The 11,766-nt window shown below is 47.1% G+C and overlaps 1 long non-coding RNA gene across 1 annotated transcript in view; it reads right to left on the bottom strand.

Moving 5' to 3' along the window:
• LOC144161831 (uncharacterized) overlaps positions 1-11,766 on the bottom strand; it is a 34,511-nt gene that overhangs the window by 17,863 nt on the left and 4,882 nt on the right. Inside the window, exon 2 of the long non-coding RNA XR_013320498.1 lies at positions 10,595-11,103. This is a non-coding gene — a long non-coding RNA (uncharacterized LOC144161831). The remainder of the gene's footprint in view (positions 1-10,594; positions 11,104-11,766) is intronic.

The raw sequence follows: 11,766 nt of genomic DNA, 5'->3' as shown, positions 1-11,766 counted from the left end.
CCTCGGCATCAATACTGAAGGCTGCGAAATTTGCAATCAATACTGAAGGCTGCGAAATTTGCAAGATGTTCATTATCTAAATATTCACTGATCATTTCAGAATTTCTCACAAGGAAACGGCTACGCAAGTTTCAAAGACGAGAGGCATATTTTCAAGTAGGTCGTCACGTGAACGTGCCAAGTGGCCGTCTCAGTGTCTACTGCGCGGAAGTCAATGCCAGTTTTGTGCGTTTTGGTGGTGCAGAACACTTCAAGATGCAATTTGGGGGCCTTCCTAACAGACTGGGCTAAAACCGAAATATTCTTTTTTTTTAAGATACATCTTTTCAAGTAGCGACAACGCTTGTTTTTCTTTTTCTTGATGCCAAATTAACAATTGCCTTCTTGAATTTCTTCTGTACTGCTGACACAGCCTTTTGCTGGTGCGTACCTTAGGATAAAACAAGGTACCTATCAGGAAAAGGCGCTTTGCCTAGCTTGCTTGGTGTCATGTCGGCACCAAATAAACTAGGTAAAGTTTCCGCCTTAGTATAAAGAAGGAAGCAAGGTACAGAAGGCGGTAGTTCTGAAAAATGCTCGCTTAAACAAAAGAATAAGTATGTCCCGTGTTCCATTGGTGCTGTCTACCAAATGCCTTTGTCACGGGCCGTTGTTGAAATGGGCGTTGAAGAGAGCACTTTAACTCCTTGAAAGGCACACCCGCATCTCATTTGTTGTATCGCTGCCGCTCATGCTTCTAGCGCTCTTGTCAGCGCTGCTTTCATAACAGTGTCGCACTTTTTCGTCACCCCAATCAGCTCAAGCGAGACATTATAGAGGCTTTCAACGCCAGCAGGCTTGGTGGCAAGTGCATTAGTCAAGCCTCTGTTTATGTACGCGATAAAGAAGTGGCCTTTCTTGACTGTTGTTGGCTGTAGGATCAAGCGCAACCCTTCTTTTTATTTCTATGAGTGTTTGGTTGTGATACTAATGGTAGAGCATTCGCAGTTGCAGTATTATTTTATGTACAATTGTTTGCTCTTTCTAAGCAAATCTCACTTGATAGTCAGCACTCGTGCTGTCTCGTTCTTCTCTTTGTGTTCTTTTATTACCGCGCTGTTTCAAAACCTTGTCGCAATACCAACTCGCTCAACTCTCCATCCTGCGGCAGCCCATTTCTTTTCCGACGGGCTATCTTCAGCGTGTGCCGTTCAATCCAACTAACCCAGTGACCTCAATTTCGCTCATCGCTGCGTGGAATGTTAGCACGCGTATAAGCATCGGAACCCGTCCTGAAGACTTCCAGCGAGTGTACGGCCGGCTGCAACCCACTCCAGATTGTTCCAGGGGTTACTGCAAGATGTTTTCAGAAGAGAGGCGTCACCAAGTCCGGTTCTTCAGGGATTGCCTCAGGACTCACTGCGGTGAGCGGACCCGTGACCGGTTGTATAGGGGTTGTTTGTAACGTTACCACAGTCATGTGTTTCACAGTCGTGCTTAGCATGGACAAGTACCGCCGTCCCGCGGAGCCCGACGTAACGAGTGACGGCGCACTTGCACGGTTGCATGGAGGAGAAGAGGTGTGCCTGATCTGCGGGCCGTGTCGCTTAGCAACAGACGCTTGACCGCAGATATGGCGGCGCGCTCGTATGGTTGCCTGCATGCATTCCATGCCATTGAATACCGGCTATTCCGATGGTGCTTTCTGACATATTTTTGGCACAAGGCATGTGGATGGGTTTTTGGTTTGCTTAAAGCAAGGCGCTCACATATAAAAGTAGCATCCCTCCAATCATTGTACAATTTGAGTCTGCGCATCAGGGCCTTCATTTCACATATGAAAAACCTGTTAATGATTCCATTGAATTCCTTGGCATTAAGCTGAAGACAGGACTGTCACACACGTGTTGGTGCTATCCTACGAGAGGAGAGAAGGCGTTGCTGCCATACGATTCAGCACACTCAAAGTTGATTAAGAGAGCCGTAGCCACTTCTTGCATGCCGCAAGCTATCAAAAAATCCTGTGAACACAGAGTCACTGAAAGTCTGTCTTTTCAAATTGATCGCCTAACACAAAGCGGGTTTACTAATCAAGTACTTGTCTCTGTTGCAGAAAAGTGCTAAGAACAGTGGTAGAAGAGATTAAAAAAGAGAAAGACAGCAAAAAATACAAATAAGCGGCCGATCGTTCTGCAGTACATCCACAAAATTTCCCACAAGTGAAAGAAATTTGGCACGAGGCATGATGTCCCGGTAGTTTTTTCTGCTCCCCAAAACCAAAAATGCTGTGCAAGATGATTAACAAAACCAGAGATGCTAAACAAACAGGATGTGGCATTAAGCATACGAGCAAGTTTGTCGCATGCTGCTCCGGGATGGTATATAGGATACCTATTTCGTGCGGGAAGGCTTACATAGGCCAAACTGGACGCTGCGTTAACGAACAACTCAGAGAATATAAAAATATGTGCAGGCAAGTCTCAGCACCTGGGCACTTGGCTGCCCACTGCGCCAGACATGGGGGCCCTGCGCAATTCGAACGCACCGCGGTTCTCTTTAAATCTACAAACACGATCACCAGCGACATATGGGAAGCCTATGCCATTCGAAAAGAAAAAGACTGTATCAGTTCGCCATCGATTGCTTCGTCGACAAGAGAGATGGAACTACTAGACAGTTCGTAGGCAAACGCATGCGCATGACAAATATTGTATATATTTTCATCGAGATTGATTAACTCTTCCTGTCATGGCATCTGAATTTTTTTGTTATAAGTTGTGTTTGTTGTGAATAATAAATCAGTAGCTACTGTGCGCTTCACTTGTGTGTGTAAATCCTCGTCCTTGTGTCGCCTAGCGCCAGTAGTGTTCCGAGTTCCATTCTCCGCAATATTGGGGATGTCTTGAAGGTACAGAGGAGGGTATGGGCCCAAATTGCACCTTTGAAGCCCTGAAGGAAACGTGTATCCAATTTCTGAACCTTTCGTAAAATTGTGCCAGAACCATGTTTGATAGAAATTTGCACCCAGATCCATCAAGCCCTTGTTGAACTACAATTCAGGCTACAATAAACTTTTAAGGAGCGCAATAGCTTTTTCTAGTCTTCGTTCAGCGTTGCAAACATCGTGCGTGCACTCAATAAACGAAAGGTTAAAGGAACAGGTCAAATAACTAAAAGAAGCAGGTTTTCCAACTAGTCCTTTGGCGTCAGCGTGTAATAAGCTTGTAAAAGTGATAAAAGGCTGCGATGAGCTTGGGCAACACAAGGAAGTAACACAACAACAAAAAAAGCAGGGTGTCGAACCGGAACCAAACCAAAAACGGGAACTGAACCCGAATTTTTGCCCCTAACCGGAACTGAACCGGAACCGTACTTTTGCGGCATTTTGGAACTGAACCCGAACCGGAACGAAGCGAAGGGACCGTTCCGAACCGGTTCCCGGGCCTCAAAAGTATGATTTTTAGTTTTCCATTTCGGTACCCTATCTTGCGTCTGAAGATATTTTGCCACTCGCCAAACAGCACCATGAAATATTTTGCATAGTCTGCACTTACCAAGGCCCATCATGTTCTCTTCTAACTATTGCCCTCAATTTAATGTAAAGTTGTCCGTATATACTATCAGTTTGCGTTAGGTACTGCCCATCTCTCCCAATTATCTTTTACCTTTACCATAACTTAAAGGGACACTGAAGTGATATGTAAACATTGCGGCATTACTAGCGCAAATTGTTGTCCGGAGTCCCGAGGCCATGTTTCGACCACTCTAGGCGCGTTTACGCGATTTTATTTAGTAGAAAAACTAATTCGAAAACGCTGTCCTCCTCTCTTTACGCTCGCCCATTTTCTGTGGCGTTTTCGTGTGACGTCAGGAGGGGATGAGCTGGCAATTGGCTGCGCCACGGCTGCGCTACTGCACGGCTCCCCGGCCGACAGAGTCAGTCGGCCCAGCGTTTCGTCCGCCGGCCGCCGGCGGGTCGTCGCAATCAAGGAGGTTAAAAAAAAATTGCTTCGTCGCAATTCGTTCGCTTAGTTGAAACGAAGCCAGGACACGTTTGTGAATGGAAGAATGTGCCTTTCTTTACTTGGTTTGTTTGTACACTGTATCTAGCTCCAAGTCAAGGTCGCTTCACACAAGCGCTGCACATGCGACGCTTCGCTGACTGGTACGCCAGTAGGAAAATATAAGGCCTCTTGAAGGCGGGAGAAGAGTCAGCGAAGTCAATATAGGTACTAAGCAAATAAAATCAACTGATATTTTTACCGTACAGCGTAAAACTAGGGCGCGGGAAGCACTTTTTTGCGCTGGGCGAACAAGCACAGCGGTCAGCAGCACGACTACGCATCTGCGAACGCTTTTCCGTCTACGAAATGCAATTGCTAGACGTGAGCTACTGTGGAAACTCGGGCGACGCTTACTGCACGATCGCAGTACAACAAATAGTCACCTAAGCGGCTTGAAATGCCAAAACTAAATAAAAGTGCAAACCGGTTGTACAATATATACCCTATATTAGCAAGGCATGCCCTTCCCGCTCCGTGGCCTAGCAGTCTGGGGCGCTACGAATTCACCCCAAATGTTTTGCGAGTCACGAGTTCGAATCCCCGCGGGTACGTGCTTTTTTTTTTGTAAGTTAACTTTTTTGTTTTCCGCCGATGTTTTCTATACTGAGTTCACCTTTTTTGGGGCCGCAATGTTCATGGCTACACGAACTAGTTCACAAAACGCGCGCAGGCTGGCACTGGCGCGCTAGCGAGTTCTCGTTGGCGTGCTGTTGCCATAAGCACCGACTGCTTGCAGGCAGTAGGCACAGGCCAGAATGAACAGACCTTTGGCCTGGTGCGAACACGCTTTTTACGATACAGGCATGAGGGAGGCAAGCTCCAAATATGGGGGAAAAGCGCATGACATTTGGGCGTCTGCGGGTACGCGGAGGGCGTTCATGCACTGCGTAGGTCTCGGCTAGTGAATGCTACGACTACAAGCCGTCCTGGGAGGCTTATCTTGTGCATTTTACAGCCGACAACATGGCAGAAGCGCGGTACGATGATTACTGAGATATTGAGAATGCCCATCCAACAACGCCATTGGTTATGTTTTACAGAACCGAAACCGAAACCGAAACTTGTGTGATTGCTAACCTTGGGCATCGTCCAATCACGGCGCCCCTCCTCTCAACGTCACAGCCTTAGTTGGTGCGGCCGCCGCAAACCGCGCATGGTAGTTTTTCTTCTTTCGCGCTTTGTAAAATAATTACCGATTTGTCAACCGGATAAACGATGAAAAGTGTGCTAATGTGAGCCAGTCTACGCAGTGCAAGCAAAAACGGGAGCTTGACAAATTCACTTCAGTGTCCCTTTAAGTTGGAACGCATATTCCGAGGCAACATATCATAGAATATTCTTCATCTTTTCTATGTGCATGGTGTTTAAAATCGTGTAAAGTTTTCAATGCGCCCTAATTCACATGCACCCCTGTCCGCTTCTGAAGGCCTTCAGGGACACCATCACCAATAAATCCATATCTTCCACTTATTTTAGTTTGAATGGGCAATTATATACAAGCAGCACTGAGAAACAAACACTCGTAGTTCTCAAACTTAACGTTACTTTTTCTTGTGTACAGTACCGTTGTGTCCTTTGGTTGCTGCTCTAAGAGAACGTGAGATATAAAAAAATGGGGGATCGTAATTTCCACTTTTAAAGTATATTTGATAGCATTTTCATGTTATCTTGAATCTGATCAATCTTAAACTTAAGAGGCGGATTGATGAAAGTCGTATAATGCGGGTTAGCGGGTAGACTGGGGTAGATTAGTTAGGTGAGTGAATGAGCTAATATGAATTAGTTGGACTGGTGTGTTGATTAACTTAGATTACAGGAATTAGCTGGTCAGTTAAGGCGGATTAGATGGTCGGACCACATATGATACCTTTGGGGTCCTTGGCATTTGGAAATTTTGCAGCGTTCTCCTTCTGGGCCAATCAGGAAATTTTGTCAAACACAAAGTAGCCGCAAAGTTATGTGACGACCCCTTGAATGCTACAAAAGGTCTTTGTTTATGTCCGTATCGCGCTGTTTGTTGTTTCTATATTAAAATTGACATCTCGCAATAAAGTTAACAACTAATTGCCTAATGCATATTTTATATTCATCAAAGGGTTTTCAAAACGTGCATATATATGAGGGGAGACGGTTGGAAAGAAACTAAATTGAAAGAAATAAAAAGGGAAGATGGGTCAACTGGTTTGATGCAAGAGACGCCCGACAGCATTCTTCAGTACCTTCTCTTTCTTTGTGCTGCCGTTCTGCAGCCTCCCACAGGTGTACCATCTCAACCCCTGAACACAGCCCCCTTCAAGCTGAGGAAGCGGCGCCAAAACTCTCATAACAGACTCTTAGCAGGCGTGGCCCAACTTTGCCAACGATCGATTGCATGTTACAACACTTCCAATGATCAATCGGAGACCACCAACGAGACAGTCACGATTGTATGGGCACCAGCTCATACTGGCATCCCCGGCAAACAAGATCACCATCCTCGTGGCTCGAGATTTGACCCGCTTAGCTAGCGGTGGTGAAGCCCGGAGCGAGTGCATGGATCCTGCAGTCACAGACCACGAAGTTACTCAGCCCTATAGCCTCTTCCGTAGAACGTATTTCTCCCCGCACAAATAGCTACCGATTAACCAGGAAAGATTACTCCACGCCCTGCGGGCATACACTTTCCCACACATCACCAGACTACACCTCTTTGACGGTACACAACTCTCTCCACTTCGTCGCTTCTGTGGAGAGCCTGGGAACCTCGTACAAATAGTAGGCGGCGGCGACAAGTGTACCATAGATCCACTCAACCTCCACGTTTCCATAGAGATTTGGGTGACAGCGATGGCCAGCTCCGGCCTGGAAGATAAGTTGCTCTTTATGGAAACGGCTGTCGATTCGGCCCCCTCGAATGAAGACTCCTCTCTGCACCTTTGCTCGATTTATTTAAACTTCACTTTCTCTCTCTCTCTCTCTCTCTCTCTCTCTCTCTCTCTCTCTCTCTCTCTCTCTCTCTGTAAGTGATCATTACTGCTGCCTGTGACTTCACTTGGCTATCATCTTTCCTAGAGCCCAATCCCTGTAACCGGTCGCTGGAGGGTAATCCATTAGCAATTGCCTATCTCCGGTGGTTCCCTATCCAATGCCGTACTATACACGCCGTCCGATGAGCCTTTATAGCCGTTCTTTCTTTGTAATGGCTCTGTTAGCAGATCAAAGATGAGCAGAAGAAAATTGCTCTAAATGCCACCTGCCACGCTTAGCAGTCGGTAATTAACGCTGACGCCGGACTGTTTTTACTTCTAGAACTGCTAATGATTTCGTGTTAAAGCTAAAGCGCCATTGAAACTCGGGGTAGATGGAAAGCGTAGCCGACCAAACGATTTATTTACAACGCAAATTTTTTTGTCTCATTTCGCGAAAATAGGGGTGCGTGCGTGCGTAACATTTGATCGATCCAAAAAAAAGATGGTTGGCGCGTAGGCTCTCCTGCCCGCCAAAGTGACCGCCCGCTTTCCAGTAAACTACCTGCCCGCCTGCCCGCCTGCCCGCCTGCCCGCCTGCCTGCCTGACTGCCTGCCAGGCAGAACATTCTGGTGGGGATGCATGATTTGGGGACGAGGAGCGGCCCGTCACGAGCCGCCGGGGGGGGGGGGAGGGGGGATACGCAAAACGCCCCACCACGGCGACACTCAAAGGTACCAAAAAACGATTGTGAACGGACGGGTCGTCTGCTTAGTAGGTCGAGGCAAAAGGCAGCCTGCAGGGAGGCTACCCATTGCCAGAAGGTTCTGGGTAGGACGCACCGATGGGGGAGGCGCTGGAGGCACCGGGGCGCTGCCAGCTGGCCAGGAGGGTACATGTTCGACTTCGAGAAGACTGTGGCGAGGACGCATTATTTGGAGACGATGTGCGGCCCGTCACTGGTCGGCGAAGGGAGTGGATCACAGGGCGGTACAGCGGTGGCTCTAAAGAGCCATGGCTTAGAGCGCAGCCCTTAAGCGCCCGCTCCTGTGGTTTCGCGTAGTTTCTCCGCGTCGGCCTTGTTGTAACCGGGAGAACGAAGACGCCACCGAAGATAGAGCGAGCAGGAAAGGGGAGGACGAAAGAATGGCGAAAGTGGGAGGGGAGGCCGAAATTTCCAGACCGCGAGAGACATGCTCCACGGCAGCAACGTCTTACGAGATAACGACAGAATATACCGCATGCTGTCGTGCATTTGTTGAGGACACGATAACTTCCTAAGACACAGCAGCTCTGCGCCGTCGCCAACAAGACTACAGTTCTTACTGTGCTCAAATTTCGCATTAGTGACCACCGTAATCGACTGCCATATTTTTTGTTTCCTCAAGAAAACAACTGTGGTGTATAAAATTGCAGCGTTATGAGCCAACAATGAAATAAAATTGAATCATGAAACTGAACGGACTTACATTAATCAAGCTAAACTTGCGGCCATATAGTGTAATGCTTTCACATTCATACAAATACGCAGCCTTAAGTGTCCCAACGAACCTTTTGTTTCGCTTCAGTTATTGTTGTAATCGTTGACCTACCTGTCATGATTTGGCCCGCATTCGTGAACGTGGGAGGGTCGTAGTACCCTCCACCCGAGTGATGACCCGCAGCGTGCTGGTGGTGATAGTGACTGACCGCGAGCGCCTGTGCTCGTCGCTGTTTATTCGCCAGCCATGCACAATGTTTCCCACCGAGCCTGGCGGGGCCACCGAAGTTAGCGGCCAACAATAATTGGGGAGGAAGGGGGAGGGCACCACATACTCGTCACACTACCATATAAAACGTTTTGCAGTAGCTTGTACAGTTAAAGGAGCTATTGAACACTTTAGATAAACTCGCCGCGGTGGCTCAGTGGCTAAGGCGTTGCGCTGCTGAGCCTAAGGATGCATGTTCTATTCCAGGCCGCGGCGGCCGCTTTCCTGATGGACGCGGAAAGCGAAAACGTCCGTGTGTACGAGATTTCAGCGCACGTTAAGGATCCCCAGGTGGTCAAAATTAATCTGGAGCCATCTACTAAGGCGCGCCTCATTGCCTGCGTTGCATCGGCGCGTTAAACCCAACAACAAATAAATAAATAAATGAGTAAATAAATAAATGAATAAATAAATAAATGATAAAATAAATAAATAAATAAATAAAATAAATAACAAGAAATCAATCAATCAACAATTTCTATAAACGCTTTCACTCTTCTGCGCACCTGGAACACTGCGAAAACTATAGTTATTTCGAGCACGGAGCAACAGTGCGTGATTTTCTCGTCGCTGCGGATGCAGCTTCCTTTTCTGCATTGGTTTTGTGACTTTCTTTTTAAAGTGGCTATCAAATGCGTTCTATTCTGCAACTTAAGGAAAGCCGGCAAATAGCCGCTACACCGCTGTAATGACGTCATTCAGTGGTCGAAGAACGCCAAGACCGGGATTGAGAGAAAAATATTTAAAGCAAATTTCTAAGTTACCTGATGAGGAGAGAGCAGTAATTTTTGGCTGAGGCAATTTGCGACCCCCTAATCTAAGTACAGGATGTGTTGGTTGACTACTTTGTGCAAGCACTCAAGATTTAGAAAAAAGTTGAAAAAAGTGTTCCAGGGTCGCTTTAGTTTGGCCAAGACAAAATATTTGCACAAAGAAACATTCGTTGTCACTTTGTTGTGATGCCGCCTTGATAAGAAAACGAAAAACGAGCACAAAAAATTAACAGAAAAAAAATACGCCTACTTTTTTTCTTCGAACCCGTTTGAACCCGCTTGAACCGGTTCGAACCGGTTCGAACCGGAACGGAGTGGTGCTTTGGAACCGAACCTGAACCGAACCCGAAAGGCTTGAACCCGAACCGGAACCGAACCCGAAAAAATTTCGCTTCGACACCCTGAAAAAAAGTACGCCGTCGTTCCGTATATTCACCGATACACTGAAAGGTTAAAAAAGGTTGCGTCCAGATATGGGGTGCAGCTTACCGTATTGGCACCAAATAAACTAGGTGAAGTCTGTGCCTTTGTAGAAAGAAGGAGGCACGGCACAGAAGCCGGTAGTTATGACAAATGCTCGGTCAAACACAAGAATGAGTATGTCCCTGTTGCGTTGGTGCTGTTTACCAAATACCTTCGTCATGTGGTCAGGCTTACGTTGGCCAGGGTGTTTAAACGTGCGTTTAAGAGAGCACTTTAATTCCTAGAATGACCCACCCACATCTCATTTGTTGAACGACTGTCTTTCGTGTTCCTCGCGCTCCTGGGAGTCCCACTATGACAAAACTGTGATACTGTTCCGTCGTCCCAATCAGCTCAAGCGAGAACTAGAGAGGCTTTAATATAAGCAGGCTTGGAGACAAGTGCATCAGTCAGGCCTGCGTTTTTTACATGATAAAGAAGTGGTCTTTCTTGATTTTCGTTGGATGCAGGAACAAACGTAACCCTTTTCTTTATCTCTATCAGTGTTTGGGTGTGATACTAATGGTAGCGCATACGCAGTTTGATAACCCTGGTCGCGCAGTCGACGCAAGCAGCGCGAAAACTGTGCTAGAGCAAAACGTGGGCAAACATTTTAACTTACGGACAACATGGGTACAGATGCAGCTTTCTTGGCTGCAGTGTCCTGCCACGCCCTTTAATTTTTCGTTCGCAATGTACTTCGCCTTGCATTCACTGTCACAGGATATATCCTGGCAGTCCTCGCCCGGTTCTTTGCCTTTGTCTGTTTTCTCTTTGATTTCGCCTTCGTCCGTTTTTTTGCTTTGGTCCGGTTCGCCTTCTTCCGTTTTATTGCCGCCTTCTGTTTTCTGGTCTTCGACCACTTCTTCTTCCTTCTTTTCGCCTTTGTCCGTTCCGTTGGTTTCGTCCTTGGTTCCGGAAGAGTCTTCCCACGGATCAGCTTCCTCCGGTTTGGGTGCATTAGTTTGGTCTCCTACCGTTTCATTGCCTTTGTCCGTTTTGTCTTCCTCTGTTTTGTTTTTGTCTTCGTCCATTTTGGTTTCGGTAGTTTTGTCTTCTTCCATTTTGTCGTCCTTTTCTCCGCCTCCATTTGCGTCGCCATTGCCGCCGTTGCCTTGGGCTCCTGTCACTCTGTTCTCCCCCAGGTAGAAAATAAGCGGGTTTAGTTTTAAATCACAAGGCAATTCCATTCATCGTCACAATTTCCTCAGCGTGACCATGTCGCCCTTCCTAACAAAAGAGCATTTCAGCGAGGATGCAAAAAATCACGCGGAAACTGCTGCGGGAGTCAACTGAATGATGCGTGATCATTTGCTAGCAATCGTCTTCTGCTTGACGTCGAGACCTGGTCGGTTTAGCATTGGCGAGCAACACCGCAGAAAAATCACTCAAACGGAGCTACGCGGGTACAACGGTGAGTCGGGCAATACCCAGCACGAGAGACGCGGAAAGTACGATTGGTAGCAATGGTCAAGCATTTTTCAAAGCTTCCGCAGGTACCAGGCGTAATTGAAATGCACAGTAAGTATTTAAAACTAAGCACATGCAACATATCCTTGATAATGTATATACTGTCTCTTCTGGTGTGCTGCTCTCCTTGGTTCTACTTTCTTTCGAATCGCCTTTTATAGTGAGCGCTCGCGATCGTCTTGGCACTATCAGGAGTCGTGAAGACAAAAAAATTCACGCATCTCCACGAAGTGAATCATGACGATTGGGCTATGCACTGGGGATCGTTCTTACCGTAAATCACCCGTGGCATTGCCCACTCGCGTTTGTAAATGAGTGACAACG

This window comes from Haemaphysalis longicornis, unplaced genomic scaffold (assembly GCF_048455015.1).
Source record: "Haemaphysalis longicornis isolate Haplotype H1 unplaced genomic scaffold, Haemaphysalis longicornis Haplotype H1 scaffold_12, whole genome shotgun sequence".
NCBI classification, from domain to species: Eukaryota; Metazoa; Arthropoda; class Arachnida; order Ixodida; family Ixodidae; genus Haemaphysalis; species Haemaphysalis longicornis.
The sequence above is the reverse complement of the archived record's forward strand: the minus strand, read 5'-3'. Positions and strand labels throughout refer to the sequence as shown.